We start from the raw sequence: 18,496 nt of genomic DNA, 5'->3' as shown, positions 1-18,496 counted from the left end.
TAAAATATTAATACCGCTTTATAAAAAGAAAAAGGAAAACTCTGTAATTTTAACGGCGAACAAAAAGGGGAATTTATTCAGAAAACGCGAAGCAGGCTGGAACAAGGATGTGGAGTGACTGGCCATCAGGTAAACCCACTTGCGCGAATCCTCGGTGGCAAGGCTCGATCTCGAGGGGCTCCACGTCTCGGGGAGACATCGGGGTGCTCTGGCAGCTCTGGTTTCTTTGGAGCTGCTCTGGGGCAGGATCCTTTCCCTTTCAGGTCTTTCCGTTTAGCACTAAACAAATATTTGTGCTAGCGTTTATCTTCGTGTTAGAAAATTCGCGGTGGTTCTGTGCCGTCGGTAATAGTGCTTTTAAGCAGATTATGGTGTTGGTGTTTACACAGCATGTTTGTCCTGGAGAATTGGTTCCATCTCGGCTGGGCTTCGGTGCAGCGTGCCATTGGCATGCTGTCCTACCGACTTGAAAGGCCCCAGGGCAAGCACCAAGCCCGCGGTGGAAATGGGTGCTCGCTCGAGCTGCGCTGCTTGCGGCTCTGGTCGGAGGAGAGGCAGAATAGGTTTCATCCCTGTTCACGCAAGAAAATGCAACACCCAAGCTTTGTTGGATTTCCTCACCCATGTTTTCAAAGAGGGAGAAGGCGCTTCGGTAAGCTCCCAGTGAGAAACTGGGAAGAGAGGCGTAATGTCCAGCATCTGCTGTGGGTTTTTTGGGAGAGGAGCTGCTGGGATGGGAAGTCCCAGGCATTCCCAGGTTCTGATGAGGGATGTCAGCCCTTGCTTCGTGCCAGGACTTTTGGAAGCGTAATATTTTTGAAAAATGTCGTTTCTATATGTTAATCTAGGCATTTGAATCCAATCTTTCCTTTCTCCCCTTCCCCAGCTCTTGGATGGGGTTCGCCTCAGGGATGGGTTATTGAAACGAAAGCGCCTGCCAAGCAGGGGAGGTTCGGGTCAGGGCTGAGCTCGGCCACTAGGGCCCTTGTTTTATGGTCAGATTTGTGAACTGTCTCTTGTGCTCAGAGCCTAAAACGACAGGGACTCATATCTACGCTTGTATGAAGGGAGAGAAAAGTTGGAAGTTCTCCCTTGGAAAAAATAACGTGTTGCTAACAATTTGGCACTGCCTTTTCGGGGGTCAGCTCAGCTGCGCTCGCAGGCTGCTTCCCCCACTTGGGGTTTTTGGTTGGGAAGCTGGAAGCTCCTCTTTGCAGGACCATGACATGAAGCCTTCCACTGATGCACGTGGCTGTCATGCAGTGGGGAATACGTGGGAATAGCTCAGGGGTCAGCAAAATCCCCTTGAAAGAAAATTACATAAAAAGCCCTAGAATGCGGAACAAATTGTAAGTTTTCGCTGGGTTTTGCCTCATCCCTTGCGCAGAGCTGAGATGACGTATCTGTAATCTTTTATGTGCCTGCTCCACCGGCTTTGCAGAAGAGCAGGATCTTTTTGGGGAAAAGTCACGGCACGGCAGCAGCTCTGGCAGTGTTTCTTGTGCCTGGCAGGGGGCTCTGGGGGCTTGCAGCCTGTGCAGGGAGCGAGCCGGGGCCGCGGAGCTCCTGGCACGAGGCTTGCTCAGAGCCCTCTGGCCTTGCACTTAGCACAGAGAAAAACCAACCTTGATAGACGAATTAAGCAAAATGATTAAGGGCAAGAAGCTCAATGAATGGTCATAGAAAATTGCATATTAAATGGAAAATTAATTTGCTGCAATCATCTGACCCCTGAACGCCCCACAGCTAAGGAGAAAGCAGTACGCCAAGAGGAACTGAAGAGCGAGGTGAGACACGAGTTTCATCTCGAGTACATTATTCTGATTAGAAATTAGGAAGAAATCCTTCCTCTGAGGGCGGCGAGGCCCTGGCGCAGGCTGCCCGAGGAGCTGTGGGTGCCCCATCCCTGGCAGTGCCCAAGGCCAGGCTGGATGGGGCTGGGGGCAGCCTGGGCTGGGGGCAGGGGTCGTGCCCATGGCAGGGGTGGCACTGGGGGGGCTCTGAGGGCTCTGCCAGCCCAAACCACTCTGGGATTTTATTTGTGATTCTAAGATGATGGCTTCTGCCTGTTCCTGGGTGGGTGACAGATGCCCCCACGCGTACCGATGCCTTAGCTATGGTGTGGCAACTTCCCAAATGGCTCAGCTTCAGACCCGCTGGTCCCACAGAATGGCCAGGTCTTTTACCCCAAATTAAACCTCTCCACCTCACCTTGCCCACAGGGTCTCTAATGCCACTGGTTATGTGTGCCATTAGCCAGGTTGAGTCTTTCTCCCCGTGTGGAGAAGGTCCGTAAGCTGGGAAGCATCCATCGGGTTGCTGCAGTGGACCCAGTCTCTACCCAAATATTAGTGTTACAAAAATCTCAGGCCTGTGTTTAAGAATGCATTTGCGAAACGTTGCCTCTTGCTGATGTCAGTTTGTTGTTGTCCATGAAATTAAACAAATTCTCAGCTCTTGACCTCTGCTCTTTTAAGAGAGGTCTCTATCTTCGCTTAATCTTAGCTTAATTCTCACATAATTAATGAAATAGCCATTCGAGCCTGGGGCAAATGTTCTTTGTTTCATCAGTTGGCTAAAGCGGTGTAGTTGGCTGCAAGCACATCTTCGAGGAGAGTTAACAAGACGCAGGCGCTCGTATCGGAGCCACCATTTGCAGGTTTTCCACAACTATGAAGCCGTGTGTCCCGTATCCCGTACGTCCTATATCCTGTATGTCCCACATCCCAGCTTGGCCGGGATAGTTTCATGTTTTCTTGGGAGACAAGTCTGTGTGTATCCCTTTCCAAATTCCGAGCACGTGGAAGTGAAGCCAGGCTACGTTTGTAGATGTTAAAAGAGCTTTAGGCACATTATTAAGCAAGCTGCAAAAGATAACAGTATCTCCTAGCGTGTTATTTCCTATGGAGAGAATAAAAAGGAAAAAAATACCATTCCCAGAGGGTCTGAAGCCTGCACGGAGGAGGTTTGTGAGCTGTTTCCCATCTCTTTTCCTCAGCAGATGAAGTCCTGCTCTCGCACAGCCAAGGCAGCTTTAGGAGGACGGCTCCGACATTTGCCAGATGGACGTCTGCAGAGCTCGCGTTTGGATCCCAGTCCTTGTTTTTAGTATTTTAGTAAATAGTATTTGCTGAACTTAGCTTCTGGATTTTGTAGCAGTTTGCCTGCCCTCCCACCCCCCTCCATTTGCTTTCCAATGTGGATTCTTGTTGACAGTCTCCATGTAGCCCTACACATTAGTCCAGAATTTCTCTGAGATGAGTTTTCTGTACTTCCATCGGTTTTCACTAGCCTCGTGGATAGCTTTCCAGAGGTGGCACGATCAGCTTGAAAGTCACATTTCTACATGGAAATAAATAAAAAAATATTGTCCTTTAATTTGCTCATGATGGGAAATGAGTACACTTTGTATGTAGCCAAATCCTCCTAGCTGAGCTTGTTTCTTCCTGCAAGCAGATATTTAAAACCATGTTAAGGCTTACACTTGCTCAGCTTCAAATGCTTATTTCTACAAGAGGACTCTCGAGGCGTGTTAAAGTTTAATTTCTATCTGCCAGGGCGGTGTTGGGCTCTGGTTTGGTGCTCCACGTTTGTACCCTTTTGTTTTGCATCCTTAAAGGTCTGTGAAATAAAACCTCGGAGAGGTTAGGGCCTCTCTCCCGGGTGTCCGAAGCCTCGCCTCGGTTTGTGGAGGACTTTGGGGCTGGTTTCTGAGCACTTGGGGGTCTGTTGGGGAAAGGGGAGGGGAGCAGAACCAGAAGCTGCTGATGGCGAGTACGGCGCAAAGTGAGCGGCACAACTGAAGTGAAATCTCTGTGTGGAGAGGTGGAGGGCATTTTGTGGCCAAGGTGGTGCAAATTTTATACAGATTTAGTGAAAATTTGAGGAAACGAGGGGGGGTGTTTGGAAAGAGAGAGGCAGATAACCGCGGGATGGAAGGGAAGCAGCACGCGGCTCGTTTCTTGTGGTGTGTCTGAGGCTGGCCTGCTTGTGTGGAGCGCGCTGGCGTGTCCTCGTCCTGTGGGGGCAAAGCTTTGCTCTCCACACAGGGACCTTCTGCAGAGCCCAGCGAGGCTGGATATCAAGTGCCTCCTCAAAAAGCCTCTTGTTGTTCTAACCTAGGAAAAGCATCATTCCCAAAAGCAGTGTGCTCAATCCACAGGCAGCTCTCGGCTTTGGCCTGTGCGGCCTAGCGGGAGGCGCGCAGCGGAGAGCCTCTCAGACAGCCTGCTCCAGGAGGGACTTTTTAAATACCATTTGCCCACGTTTCTCCAGTTTTCAGAAGCTTCCACGGTCTTTTTACTAAACAAGTTCTTCTTGAGAGAGCTATCCGAAGCGGAGAGGAGCCTTGGCCCCGCCGCCGGCTGCCGCAAGCAGCTACTTGCAGGCGAGAATTGCGATGGAGCGAGCTCGCCCCGGACTTCAAACGGCAGGGAGGCGACTCGCTGCGGCACGGCTGGAAGCACAAACTGGTTGCGGATGGGCTGCTCCCGGCGTGGATGGCTTCAGCAACTGCTCCATGCTCTCAGATCTCTTTAAAAAGGTGCAGGTGTGCTGACATGGTGTCCTCGTGTGGTGCTGGGCTCCTCTGGCCAAGCAACGCCAGAAGGAGGCCGGTCCCGTGGCGCTGCCTCCCCCCTCACACCCAACCAGTGCTGGGAACCTCGAAAGAAAGAAAGAAAACCAAAAAAATAGTGAATAAATCCCTTCAAAAGGGGAAGCATCCTTAAAATGTTTGCTTAGTGTTTTCCCTGGCCAGCTATTTTTAGATCCCTGTGTGGTTTTGATCACAAGGAGCTCTTGTTTAGGATTGATCTGGAAAAAAATAAATCGTTTTTGAAGCGTATTTTGCATACGTTAGTGTTTTGCAATGTCTTTTATTCGGTTAAAAAAATATAGTTCCCTTTCATCTGCGTATATGGCTGTTCTGTAGTGTGTTTTCTTAAAATCAGCGCTTATCTGCATGTCCTCAAAAAATGTCCCGAAGTAGGGAGACTAAATTTGCACAGTATCCAAACGAACTTTTGCTTCCAAAACTCCATGGGAAGCTGTTTTAACTTAGGGGAATATTGATGTGGTCGAAACCTCCAGCTCAGCCACGTCCCAGCCATCTGTTGCACGCTGTGTGCGCGATAATGCCTCGAAGAGAAACCGCTCCGTGCGACTCCCACGGGCGCCGAGGCGCGCGGCACCCAAGTGATGTCTTTATCGCGACAGCCGGATAAATTCGCGATTTTCCTACTGCCTCTTGGGGGATTAAATCGTCTTTAATGCTTCTTGGCCCCGTGCCCAACGAGGGCAGGGCTGCAGCAGTGGATCCCGAGGAGGATCCCGCTGGATCCCGGGCTAGGGGGTCTCCCAGATGTCTTCTGCTGGCGTTCAGGGACCCCTCGGGGGCGGCAGTTGGGCAAGCCCGTGCCCCTCTGGGCTGGCTGGCTTTGAAAATGACTTGCCTTTCATTTGAAGAACCGATTCTCTTGAAAGCAGGGATTAAGATGCCTCTGGCAGTTTGAGGAAGATAAGTAGGGCTGCAAAGAACAGGGGTGTGTAACTCATTTTCTGTGTCTTAATTCCATTTTAGCACACCCGTAGTCCCAGTCAGGTGGGACCGAGACCTTTCAGATGAACTGTTCGCCTGCTCTGCCTTACCTTCGGGGGGATTTTATTTACGCAGTGTATAGGGGAGAGAAAGAAGGGGCACGGCGTGGGTATTTGTGGGGTGGGAGGATTGAGGCTGGTAGGGTTTGGTGGCTCTTGGTGTGTGAAACAAGGCAAGGCTGGCTGCTGAGCAGAAACAAATTCCAGCGCAGAAGTGGGGCCGCTGTTCATTGTACCCGAGCAGCTCAGCTCGGGCTGGATGTGACCCATTTCGCTGAGCAGAATGTGTCCTCCCGACGGAGCAGCTGATGTTCAAGCTCAGCTCTTCATAACACATTGGCATCCCTTGTGAAACAGTATTCTTCTTTTTCGTAGAGCACTTAAAATAAATCTTGGAGATGTTGGTAAAAAGACATTGGTATTCCTTGAACTACTAATACAGAAATCCTTCCCAGGTGAGAGTTTTTCCATAAGTGGTGCTGAGCACCGACAAGTCTAATTTGTATACTCTTCAGGGTTTTATTCTTTGGACTGAAAACACCGCTGCTTTACCTTGGTTTCCTTCAGAGCTAGCAGGAATCATTAATACCATTTAAATGCTGCTGCGTAGCTGTTGGCCACAGTTATGGATGCGGGTACAGCCCCTGACTTCTCTTCGAACATCTGGAAAAATCTCTTTGATCCAATCGCTGTCTCCTCCGGTAGAAGGATGAAATCTTTCCTCGTAGCCTTGCATTCACGCTATGACTTTGCTAGCTGTCAAAATTAGCTCGACGTTTTATACAAATGTATGCCGTATCTCCCGATCGCATGCATCCCTAATGCGGCTCGTGTAAACTGTAAAAGCATAAAATTAAGTTTTGGTTAGGACTTAATACATAATGGATGTGATCAGAAAAACAGTGGCTAATGGTATGAAATACTTTGAGGCAAGAACGGAAAAATCTCTTAAATGCTCATAAATGGCTTCGGAAAAATAAGTGCTTAGTCCCGTCTAATCCATGGTAACTTGCATGGAGGTAACCATGGAAATTTTATATATAAAGCTCATCCCCGAACAGCCGATTTTAAAAATGTCTCTTGCCGCAGACCAGTGCTTGCTTACCAGCTCTTACCAGCATGTGGTGGGACGTCAGCGTCGTCCATTTGTATTTTATGTGTTTAACACAAAAAGAAAACAAACGCCAAGAGCTCCTCCAACCAAGCTGCAGCTCGGGTTATGTGACAGTCCGACGAGTTTGGCTGCCGATAAATGAAAATCTTGCCCCCGAAATGAACCGCAGATGCCTTTCTTTGTACCCGTTTGCATTTTGGGAACGTGACCAGCAGTCCGTGCTGCGAGCTGCTGCCTGCCGGGACCGGGGCAGGACCACGGTTATTTTAGCACTCGGCTGCTGAAAGTCAGGAGCGCCTCGATAGCGGGTTGAAGATGGAGGTATTAAGTCCAAATTACACTAAACTTTTATTTTGACTTAAGCCACCGGTGTTTACGTTATTCATGTGATTTATTTTCGCCGGGGAAAAATCTTATTTCCTCTGGCTGGCGATCCAGCAGCTAACCTTTTGATTAGCCATCTGCTTGGATTCGTGCAATTTCCCTTCCCAGATCGGTGACGGTTTTTCAAAGTCACTCGTGTCGGAGACGCTGCTGCTCTGCAAGGCGAAGCGAGCAAATCACACAGCGCTTCAGAAGGTGCCGGTGCCAGTAATTCCCATTGCGCACCTGCAGAAAATGAAGCAGGAGGAAGCTCGTGCGGCTTCCCAGCCTCTCCTTCTCCCTTCTCTTTTATGCACGTGCTCCTGGTTCGTTTTGCTGCCGCGAGGAGCGATAAACGCCGCCTTGCTCGGGCGCCTTTCCTTCCACGCAGTGAGCAGGACGGAGATGCTGCAGGGAGGTCACTTTGGTTGCCACCTGTAACGCGGGGCTGGCCGCTTTTTGCTGGATTTGCAGTTTTCTCTTCCTCCCCACAATGTTTCTGTGCAGTGGACTGCAGCCTGGGTGCTCTCGTGGAAACGTGGCCGGAGGATTAATCCACATTATATGGGTGCTTCAGCCGAGATGTGTTTTTCTAAGCTCTCTTTCTAGGTATGTGAATGAAGCGGAATTAGAGACAGTCAGAATTCATGGGCTTGATGGAGGAATCACCGGACCACGTTTGGGGCTGCTGGGGACCTGAGGGAGCTTCTTCCCCACCCTGGTGTCTTCTGCCCAAATATCTCCACTTCTCGCCACGCTGCTTCTTCTCTTCAGTGCTTCTTAGGAGATGGGTCTGCAATTAAAAACAGCCCTGGCAAGTGGGGTTTGGCATTACCTGAACGTGCCCGAAGGGGTGCTGGCTGGGATGCTCAACCTCATCCTGCCCGTGGTTTTCTCTCCCGTGGCTGGGAGCACCCGAAGGGTCCGGAGCCCTCGGCTTCTTGCAGGTGGCTTCACCAAGAAACACGCTGCCCTTCGGCCGCTGCTGGTGGATCAAAGGGACGTGGAGGTGACGCTTCCGAATCCCTATCTGAGCTGTTCGCTTGCCAGAAATGGGCACATCAAATTCTGCCCTCAAATGGAGGCACCGAGTTTTTTTTTCCTGGAGATGCAGCCTTTCCTGCGGGAGGCGCGGTATTTTTAGGCAGGAGATGCGCAAGTTTCTTCAGCAGAGAGCATCTCGGTGCCACCTCCCGGGTAGCTTCTCCTTATTTCCTTCCTGCTAAGGCTTCGGAGCAGGATTGGCTCAGGAACTGCTGAATGCGTGTGGTTGCGGAGCTGCTGTTGGAAAAGGAGAAGGAAATTCCCCGCTATGGCAAACCAGGGATCGGATTGGAGTCCGGGCTGTAAATCTGAAAGCCGTGCGCTTCGGCTGGAGAGCGACGATGGACATTGGCTCTCAGGAACTTAGATAACTGCTCTGCTTGCACGCGCTTTGATTCCTTTACCATCTGCTTTTCATTCTGAAAAGGAGTCGCAGTGCTATGGGGCGAGTTTGAGGGGCTTTGCAGCAGCGGGGTTGCTCAGGGTGCTGCGAGCCACAGGTGGAAGCCCTCGGCCACGTCCTCTGATGCCGGAGCCGAGCTCGCTGAAGGGCTCAAAGCAGCGGGGAGCTTGAGCTCGGAGTCAGGGGTGGAAGAAGCTCGAGCGGAGTGGGCTGGTTCGCCCGGAGCATCTGGATTTCTGACAGCTTTTGCAGAAAACAGTTCTCAACACGTTGCCTTAGAGCAGTCTGTAAGCAGCTTTTCCCCCCTCTTTTAGACCATTGCATTCACGTTGCGTGGCTTCCTTTAGGAAATGCTTTTTTTTATAAGCACCCGTCTTGGAAAGGGCCTTTTCCAGCCCTGCCTGTGCCTGGCTGGGATCGCAGGCTGCCTGGAAAAGCAACGAGATGCTGCGCTGTGATGGGATGCTGCGCTGCGATGGGGTGCAGAGGGCTGGGGACCTGCACTCTCCGGTCTGCCTTTGGGGTCGGAATCACCTTTTGCTGCCATTTGCTGAAATCACGGGAAAGCAGGCTGGGCAGCAGGGGTTTTCATGAGCGATTTGAGGAGAAAGGGGAAGCGGTGGTTGGCCCCTGGCTTTTCTGCTGCGGCTCCCTCTGCTCCGCAGGCTCAGCCCCATTAACTGCCACAGATCTGCTTTTCCCCCCCCAGCCCTGATGGGGCTCGGGCCTTACATGTGGAAGTTACGGGGTGATGGCCGGTGAGAGCAGCAGGGACCACGAAGCCTTCCCCAGCAGGGCAGGGTGTGCGGGGGGCACGCAGCGCAGTCAGTGGGACGGCGGGCTGCAATGCTGCCCCACGTTCCCCATTTGCAACGGGGATAGATGCGGGCAAATCATTCAAATAGCCGAAATGGTGACTGCAGGTGAACTTAAAACATTGTGAAATTGCTGTTTTTTTTAATATATATATATATTTTAATTTTTTATTTTTATTTATTAGAAAGCACGAGTACATGGAGATGAAGATGCAAAGCTGTCGGGTTAACTTCATCTCTCCATGAAGGCAGGCACCCGTTCCTGGTGATCCTCTTATTTCCAGAGCAGCAGGAAGGCAGGCTGCTGGGTCCTGACTTTGAAACCTCCCGCGAGTGTTCTTACTGCTTTAAGTAATTCGGCTTTTCGCAAAGTCTCTTTTTTTTAATTTTTTTTTCCAAGCATCATACTGAAATAATCAAACAGGATAAACACATTTTCAGCTGTTGAAACAGCATCGTATTTTAGCGTGCAGTAACGTAGCAATGATGAAGGTTTTGCTTGACCTTTTTTTTCACTCAGAATCCCCCAAATTACCGTTTTACTACTGAGTTTTCTTTCTGTAGCCGTAACTACATATTCTTATGTGGTGCATATATGGAATTATTGTATTCCGTAGTATACGGAGTTGGAATTCCGGCATAATTGTTTTCTTAGCATTAATAGGCTTTGGGTTATTTAATGGGCAGCCAGGGATTAGGGTAAATGCAGTACCCCTGGATGAATATCCAGTCTGTTATCTGAGTTATCTGCGTTGTATCAAAATTTCAGCTGCAGTGACGTGAGTAATGGGGGCAGAGGGAGCAGCGCAGCTTTCCACATCTCCAAGTGCCAGTTGTTTCTGAAAGTCTCCTTCACTTCTTTTTTTCCTCTCCACCATCCCAATATATTTAATCGTTAAGACGTGGCACTTGAGACGCGTTGAACATCCTAAAACGATTCCAGCAGCTTTGCTTTTTAAAAGAAACCCGTTAGTCAGCTTCTCTGAAACTTCCAAGCTGCTTCGGGTATAAGGAGCTCTGCCACAGTTTGGCTTCAATAAAGAGGACGAGATACAGATCTGAAGTCGTGGGGCCGAGGACAGGGCTGTTTGTGTTAGAAACATGTCTGCTTGGTGCTGCAGAGTGCGTTGCATCTTCCACTTAAGCTTGCTTTGGAGCCGAGAGCTCTCGAGGGCTCGAGTGACCGCCCTGCTGCCGAGCCCGGCCGTGGCTCCCCGCACAGCTCCTCGCCTGAGCCTCCTTCCTTGCGGGCTTTTATTCCCCCCGCTGGACGTAGTTGTTATTCTGGCTGAATTACGTCTTTGCAAATGTATGAGGAGCTCCTGAAGGTGTGAACTACATGTTTATGTTGTCGGTGCTGGCCGGGAAGATGTATCCCCTTGGTTGTGCCCTTTGGGGATGGGTATGAGGAGGCATCTGCCGTGGAACACCCGTTTGGAAACTACTCCCCTGACATTTTTCCCATCAGACAGCATGGCCCAAGCCCTCGGGAAAGGATGTTTGAGGTCTGATTTAGGTGAAATTCTGAATTCCTTGAAATCAAGATAATTGGGATTTCCCGATGTCTAAGGGCCTCCCTCCCGTGCCAGGGAGGATTGGGTTCGATACCAGGACGATAAAGCATCTTTAGCGTTGAAGAGCATAAGATGGTGATGATTAAGAGCTAGAAGTCCAGATGTGCAAATTAATATCAAAGTTGTGTCTGTTGGACTCCAGAGCACCCTCACTGTGTTAACAAACGAACTAAAATTGTTGAAACCTCTCTAATTTTATATACAATATCCGTGGTCTGTTTAAGACACGGTGCCCTTTTCCATTAGCTTTTTTTAAAACTGCATTTTGTGGCGGAAGAAAACGAGGCAAGAACATCTGTCCTAGGCTGCTGGTGTTTGTTATTAAGCACGTTTTAATGAGGGATAGGAAGAAAGTAAACAGTTTAAAGTACCGCACCACATCCTTGTAATCCAGCGCACAGCTGTTGGAGCGATGGCGAGGGGCCGAGCGCAGCGCCGTGGTATATCCGCCGTGGTATATCCGCGTGCTCGGGCATCGCTTCGCCTTCGCTTGCCTTTGTCACGGGCTTTGAGCAGGGAGAGAGAAAAAAGGTGGAAAAGATTGAAAAGTCAGCCGCACGGTCCTCGGAGCAGGATGGTTCTTTGGGGGAGAACTCAGATTAATGATTTTTATTTCATTTTTGGAAGCAGCTGGGTTTGTGGGAACAGGGACCTTGTGGCAGCTTCAATTCCACTCCCAAACATGCGCCGTCTTTGCAGCACATGGCATTAGCATTTGCACGGCTCTTCAGAGCAGTTATTCTCTTCTGTACGAGATCGTCTCTGCTGGATTACTTAGAGATAGCTCCAAGTAGAGCCCTGTGGAAACGCAATGCCATCGCAGCGTTCCCAAGGAGCTGACATCAGGAAAGCGAGCGGTTATCGCCCCTTGGCATCGGTCTGACAAAGCAGTTTGCCGACGACAGCAGACGCTTCTTAAGATAACGGTTAGGCTCGGGAAGAGAAGGGACCCGAGCAACGCAGGAACACGTAGCCGTGTAAATGATTATTTGTGTGTCGTTTGGCTGGGAGCCAAACGGGTCCTAATGAGAGAAAGCGAAGGTTCTGGGAATGCGGACGCCGTCCCAAAAATTAGGGCGATATCTGAGCTCCACAGAGCTCAGCCTCAGCCGGTGAAGGAGGAGCAAAGGCTGATCTAATCTCTATCAGGAAGTTATTACGAACTAATACGAAGCGTGCCGTTAGGGCGGTTAATGACTTGAGAGTATTGGGACGCGAATCTGGTGATCCTCGGGCGAGGAGCAAGCCGTGGATTGAGTTGGCAGTCGCCGAGCAAAACGTAGCGGACGGGGTGCCGGGTGGCGCGGGGAAAGGAAAACGCTTTGGGTTTGGTTGGTTTGGGGCTTTTCCTGCCCCCTTTAAGGCACGCTTCTGCTTTCGGTCTGCCTCCGTCTCAGCTTCCTTCAGTAATTAATGAAGTTCCTGCCTTAGCTGGCAGGCGGGAGGATTCATCTCGGCTCTCTGATGTCTGGTAGTTTGACGGTCAGGATTTGGAGTGCCGAAGATGTTTCTTACCCCGGATTCCTGCGTTTTAAAGGACGTGCAGAACCGGAGTCCCGCTGGCGGGCGCGGTGGCAGCAACGGCCGAAACTCCCTTGGGAAGCGTTGCCCCCTGAAGAGCTTTCTGCTTTCTCTCTTTGCAGGGTCCTGCAGCAATTTTGGTGCTCCCCAGAGCTCAGAGGGGTAGATAATGGCCAAGTTGTGCCAAGGGCGAGGTTTGCACTGCCGTGCCTCCTGCCTTTTCGGGACGGGAGCTCCTGAAGCGTCCCGGCTGGGCGACTGGGGCCAGCGAAGCGCCGCTGGGGGTTTGCAGCACTTGGGGAGTTTTGGGCTGGTTCGGAACAACAGCGGTTTGTGTAGACACCAAAAGTGGCAACTCTGAGCTCTGCATTTCGATGAGGCGGGTGGAAGACTCAGATTTACGGCGGGGTGAGCATTCGTGGGCGCAGGAGGTGCGGAGACCCGCTGGAGGATGTTCCGTACTCGGACTCGAATGCACGAATGTGGCTTTTCCTTTCCCTTGATGATGTTTTTCCTTCTTTTTTTGCTCCTCGCCCGTCTCTCAGGAGGTCGAGCCCCACGTTTCGCAGCGTGGCAGCCCCTTCAGCCCCGCCAGCATCCCCAGGAGCAGGAGCCAGCAGACAGTTCATAGGGCCCGATCGCTGTCAGCAGGAGCAATCCGCAGCTGTAACTCCAGTCGCAGCATTGCCTGTCGTTATCAATTGGCTAAACTAACATAACCGATCAATTTCTTTTTCGGATTTCTTCTGAAAAAAACATTTTACACTTTCTGCTTTTCATTTAAAGCCCTGCAGTCGCTGCTAGGACAAGCGAGATCCCTGCAAAACCTGGCAGGCGTTCAGAAACCTAAGAAGCACAGAGAGCTGTTTATTAAACTTCCTCATGAGCAGATAAGACGGCTCACTTTACTGGAACAAAGTTAATGTTTTTTGTTGTTGTTGTTGCTGCCTTCTTAGTTGTGTAAAATTATTCTTTCCAAATACAGCGATTGTTTTTCTGACCTTTTAATTTGCGACAGCGGACTGGCAAAGCAGATTGAGCCCTCTTGCAAAATGGCTCTGCTCTCCCTGTCTCCGCTTGGTATCGGGTATAAATCAGGCAGCAGCACATGAAAAAGGAGATAAGGAGAAGAAGAGGCTTTCTATATGCTCAAAAACGTTTAAGTTTTTAAGCAAAATCAAATTTAAAGGGCACCTGAAATTGAGTGTGTTTTTTTTGGGGGGGGAAGGTAGTGAGTGTTAGCATTGCCTTGAAACTGCTGCCTGAGTGCCTTCACTCCAGGGAGATTAAATACAGCTAAAAAGGAGGTTTTTACACTGGCCCAACAGCCTTGGAGTGTGGAGGAGCCGCAAAAAAGCTTTGGTGCAGCATCTTTCTCGCAGGCAGGCTGCTCTCCTGGTGTCCTCGCTACGCACAGCCCAGCAGTGAGCAACAAGGAAGTACACGAGGGATTTTGTCAGCATACGACCAACAGTAAATCCTCCTTAACTCCTCCCTGCTTGCTTTTTTATGGCAGGGTGTCATTTATTAGCTAGGAAATATCAGTGAAACATTTAAAACGCGACTGAAAGATGCCTGCTTTGCGCGGTCAGCGCTGACCGCTCGCTGGCGGAGCCTCGTGGGGGCCCTGGCTGAAAAATCCCGTGGCTTCGAGGGGCTGTAAGTGCTGGCGTGAGCTGAAGCTGAAAGGTTTGGGGCGAGATCTAGCCTGGGCTGAGGGTGATGGAAGTTGTTCTTCTGGCCGCTGGAACATCTGAGATGGTTTAGTGGATGTATTTTACTCAAATACGTATTATCGGTTGTTCTTGGGCTTAAACGCCGTGCTAGACCTTAGCCCTTTTATACTCTCCTCTGATTTTTTACATTGATCAGCACAGCTTCAAAGTAGGCGCGTGAATGGAAAGCCTGATGGGCCCAGCAAGGTGCCAGGCACTCCCGTGTGTCTTTGACCACGTTGTCAAATGCACGGTGCAATCCGTTGACTTACATCGGGTATTTCAATCTCTCTTTGTTGGGTTGCGGAATTGGGGAAAGATGTGGCCGCTTTTAAAACCTCACTTCACGCCTTTCAGTGGAAGGTGTCAATAGTGTGAGCAAGAAATGCTGAGCGCAGGATTTTGGACGAAAACGCAAGAGCAAAGATCACCAGTCAATGCGAGCTTTATTGAAAGGACTTTTTTTCTTTTTTTTTAACGTTGGAAGTCTCTAAATGCATATTCCTACTAATTAAAAGGCTTTCTGGTGAGGGGGAAAATATCCAGTGCTGTTGATGCATGTAACCTATGGATACGTATTTCCTCTGCCTGTCGTCCAGGTGTCTTTATATCTTCAGCTGAAAGCTCGTGCATAATACCACTTGTAAAGTGACTTTTATTGTTGCCTCGAGGTGCCGTGCTCTGGGAAGGAAAGCCAAGATTCAGCTCTTTTAACTCCTTTCTGCCGTTCCCGGGCTGCTGGCAGTGGGACGGCCGCTTCCCCTGCTCGTGGGCTGCTGTCGACTCGTGGAGAGCAGCCCTGCAGCCTCCCCGACCTGAGCCAGCTTAGCAGAATCGCGTAATTCAGGGCGAGAAAACGTGCCAGGGTTTCCCCACCTCTGGAGAAGGAGAGGTTGTTGTTGTTACCTGCCGCGATGCCCTGTACGAGGGGCTGCGGGACCTCCTGGCTTCTGATCTGTTTGAAACAGTGGGCTGGGGGTTGTTGTTCTTAAATATCCGGTGCCAAAATTGATCGGTGTAAGGTCGTCCAGTTGTTCTCAGTCCTGAATTCCTGCACCGAGCATCTCGTGCGACCTTGTCAGCACGGTGTGTGGCTCTTGGCTCCCTGGTTTCTTTTACCTCTTGGTCTGAATTACCTGGTGCCTACGTTTTTCTCTGAAGGTGGGTGTTTACAGGTGGCGATGCAGTCACCCCTAATCTTCTCCTTAAAACCTTGGGTCTTTCAGCGTCCTTGCAGCCGCTTGCGTTGTCATTCGTGAATCTCCCCGGTTTCGCTGTGCTGCTGTGCCAGGGGCAGGGCAACGCAGCCCCCACGGTCTCTGTTCCAAAATTACTGCTTTACAGTGATGTTTGCTCTTCTAAGGATGGCATTAAGGGATCTGCATTGATTGGAGCCGGTTTCTGTAAGTGCAGCCTCCAAGAGGATGCAAGCACTGCAGGACACTCGCCCGGCTCTCCAGCCTCTGCTCGTTTAACATGGCCAGGACTCTCTCAGCCAGAGATGATTTCCGTCGTATTTAGCAACCACCGGGGGATTTTTGCTCTGTGGCGTGTCCAGTCCCCCCCCTCGAGCTCGCACAGCCTCTCAGCGTGCACAACATCCTGTGGCGAGGAGCTCGAGCACCTCGCTGGGTCGTGTGCGAAGAAACCTCCGTCTCTGGTTTGGTTTTGGACTCGCCACCTGCTGCTTTCATTTGTTGCTGCCTTGTTGCTGCACCAAGCAGGCTGCTGCTAACTTCATCCGCTGTTGGTGCGTCCCTCCTCTGGCCTGGGAAGGGTTTCTGTTCCTAGACGCAAGTTTGCGTTTGTTGATAAAGATGTGTGACGTCTTTGCTTGTAGTCGGCGTGGTAAAAGATGCAGATCTGGTGTCCTTTATTGCTTGCAAGCCTTTGGAGTCGGCGTGAGCTTGAGTTTTGCTTGTGACCTGCAGGGAAATGAGTAATGTAGGGCACGAGAACCGATCCCGCTGGGATTTCAGCACGAGCACGTGATTAATGATGATCTAGTTAGATTTTATGACTCGTCGCTTGGCCAATTATTAATCTATTTAATATATCCCGTGTTATGTAATGCAATTCCAGTGACTTGAGAAATCATACTCTGCAAAGTTCAATGATTTACAGAACTCCAAGTACGTTGCATCAGAGCTGGTAGGGTTTGCAGCCGACCTTGTAATCCTGGCGAAAACAGCCACAAGTGATCTGTGCTGATAGACATCAGTCATTCGCTTCCTCTGATTCCTGATCGGGGGTTATAGCAGCAGCGTGTCCCTCGCCTGCCTGGGATGTGGGCTGGGCTGATCGCTTGCTGCTCGCTTGGTCGCCCTCCTGGTGGTTAAAATATTGGCCCAGCAGCGTTTCTTTCGGTGTTCTCAATCCTCCAAAGTTAAAACTTGCTGAAAAGTGAGATAAATGGTGCTCGGGGTGAAGATCTGTTGAAGATCCAGGTGAAGATCAATTGCTTCAAAATGACCAGCGCCGATAGCTGTTGTTTCCCAGCTGCCTGAAATGCTGTTTGGAGTAGGAAACGTTTCCGTGTCATCCTGCAGCTTGCCTATACCGTCGGGTTCCTTTCTTAATTAAAAAAAAAACAGGAATATTTGTTGCATTCTGCTGCCGTTCCCGTGATATTGCTGGTAGCTGCTCTGGTCCCGTGCAGCGACGGTCCTCAGCCCCTGCCTGAATTCCCTGTTCCTAGGTAATGTGGATACCTCGGTGTGCTCAAACCCACGAGTACCGTGTTCTTCTCGTGCCTGTTGGCTTCTCTTGCTCTTTTGTATCGCTTCATTTCTCATGGATTTTAATATGCCAACAGTTTACTCGTTCTTCTCTCCGTTTTATATATATATATATAAATATTCTATATAATATAATTATAATAATATATACTATAACAATAATATATAATATATAATATATAATATATAATATATAATATATAATATATAATATATAATATATAATATATAATATATAATATATAATATATAATATATAATATATAATTCTAATATACAGATTATATATATATAATTCTAATATACAGATTACATATATATATATATAAATATGTATACATTTATATATAATAAATATATATTCTGATAGTTTCTTTCCTTTCCATTGGGGCCAGCTTGAGACGGGCAGTTTATATTTTTAAAACACAACCAACTTCCCTTTTTACCCCCAGGAGCCAAATCCCCGCCCCGCCACACACCTCACCCCGGGACTCTGCAAACACGTACTCACCGTTGCCGTCAGTATTTATGTTTTTCTGTTTTTAACCCTCCCTCCTTCGAACCATCCCATCTCTTTGTCCTAAGGGAGGTGAGCGCAGCCCTCCCAGCACGCTGAGGATGGGGGATGTTGCTTTAGGTTTTGTTCTAATGAGCAACTTGGTGGAAGCGATTTCAACAGCCGCGGCCGCTGCTGACTTCTAGCTTTCATCGCAATCCCCGTGTATGCTCAAGAGCTGTTATGGATGGCAGTAAGATGCTCTTTCTTCCTCTTCTGGACCTTCGTGCCCATTCCTGTGCCTGTGTGTATGGAGCAGGGGGCATCAGGGGCATCCCCTCTCCTTGTGCCGTGCCTTTTGGGGTGCAGATCCCTGCGCTTCCCGAGCCGTTCCTTGTCAGTGCCTCGGAGATGCTGCTGCTGGTTTCGGCCTCCCTCCTTTTGCCTTCCCTGATTTTGCGTGAATAAATCATAACGAGTGACTTACAGTGGTCGTACTGCTAACGATGGCTGCGTTATTAAGATCTAACTCCATCCAAGCTGGAGCTAGAGATCAGCTCCATCCGACTTCTTTTGTAATAGCGGGAGCAGCGATGGTGCTGAGCTAACGGTGGTGCTGCCCTCATCTCACCGCAGGTGCTGGGTTTGGAGCCCTGAACGTAACCTAGAAGTGCCGTAACCCTGTGTAAGAGAGAGGAGGGAAACAGGCATGTCCTGGAAGTAATTCCTCGCCCTAATGTGGGCTCTGGACCTGGCGGTTCCTTGGGGACCAAACCCGATCCCCCTGCTGCCTCCTCCCGTCCCATTCCTGGCCCCACAGCCTAACTGTGTTTCTGACCCTGGGCTGAGCCAGCAAGGAAGAAAAAAAATCAAAGTAAGGCAATTAAAACGAGAAGGGTTTGCTGCCAGCCCCGCGTGCTGAGCTGCGATGTCTGGGCACCTCCACGGGCACCTCCGTGGGGTGGCTGCAGAGGGACCCCACAAATACACGTCTGGGTTTCCTATCAGCTCTTAGGTGGCTCAGGCTGATGAAGATTAATTGCATCCTCTAGCCGCTACAAATAAAACTTAAAAAACAATGTTGTGACTTGTCTTGGTGGTGGCCGGGTAGATCA

General features: G+C 49.9%; 2 protein-coding genes across 5 annotated transcripts in view; one reads left to right on the top strand and one right to left on the bottom strand.

The window, feature by feature from the left end:
* Window positions 1–18,496, bottom strand: part of ZNF395 (zinc finger protein 395) — a 251,888-nt gene that overhangs the window by 83,244 nt on the left and 150,148 nt on the right. The window lies entirely within an intron of this gene.
* Window positions 1–18,496, top strand: part of NCOA1 (nuclear receptor coactivator 1) — a 166,414-nt gene that overhangs the window by 29,093 nt on the left and 118,825 nt on the right. The window lies entirely within an intron of this gene.

The sequence above is a fragment of the Anser anser genome, assembly GCF_964211835.1.
Source record: "Anser anser genome assembly, chromosome: 3".
In the NCBI taxonomy this organism is placed as follows: Eukaryota; Metazoa; Chordata; class Aves; order Anseriformes; family Anatidae; genus Anser; species Anser anser.
Note: the sequence above shows the minus strand (reverse complement) of the source record. Positions and strands in the feature narration are given on the sequence as shown.